Raw genomic sequence first — 930 nt, forward strand, 5'->3', positions numbered from 1 at the left:
AGGAGGGGTAGAGGTAGACCTAGATTAGATTACTGTTCGCAAATAGTTAAGGATGTGGGCTGTTCTAGTTTTAGGGAAATGCGAAGATTAGCTCAGGATAGGAAAGAGTGGAGGTACGTGTCCGACCAGTCTTAGGACTGACGACCCTATGATGATGACGATATTGAGTGTAATAAACTTGGTTCTTATTGGGTGTTCCACAACACCACACGGATTGTTTATTTAGTTCAGTTCTATAAAAATAGTGATGAGCGGAGTTGGTCGTGGTATTGGTCTCGAACGAACAAGATCAGAAGAAGACAAGAAACTGTACCATTCTTTGATAGATACTTCTTTCAAGTACTTTTTACTATTTTATTCGCTAAGTGGTTAATTTATATGCTGAAGGAAGGGTTAATTTATGTATTGGAGGGAGGAGTAGGTTCTCGAGTTTTCATAGCTCTCATAACTAACGATAAGAAAATTTCAGCTTTTAACACAATTATTGCGTCGGTAAATAGAAAAATTTGTGTTTAGAAGAATTTTTAAAAATAAAAAACGCAAGAATCAGATTCAATGAGCTTGACTAAGACCAAAACCCAGACTAGAAGTATTTGAGATCACGACCAAGACTATCCCAGTCTTAGTATTAGAGATCATTTGATTCTCTTGGAAAATCTACCTATAATGCGAGTAAATTACCATAATTAGGTTTGCTTTTCAAAAATTAGTTCCTAATTTGATAAGTTATCTATTTGATAGAAAAAAACACAAAGATAGTAGCTAAGTATTGTCAAGTGTACTCGGCATAATGGAAGTTAACACCTGATAACAATAAGGTGACATTTTACGTTTCCTTATTACAATATTGTTTAACTTTGCACAAAACATATTTTCTGTTGAGTTTATCATGGCTTTGTATGGTTGTAAACATTTTAACAAAAAAGGACA

The sequence above is a fragment of the Agrilus planipennis genome, unplaced genomic scaffold (genome assembly GCF_000699045.2).
Source record: "Agrilus planipennis isolate EAB-ADULT unplaced genomic scaffold, Apla_2.0 scaffold208, whole genome shotgun sequence".
Taxonomy (NCBI): Eukaryota; Metazoa; Arthropoda; class Insecta; order Coleoptera; family Buprestidae; genus Agrilus; species Agrilus planipennis.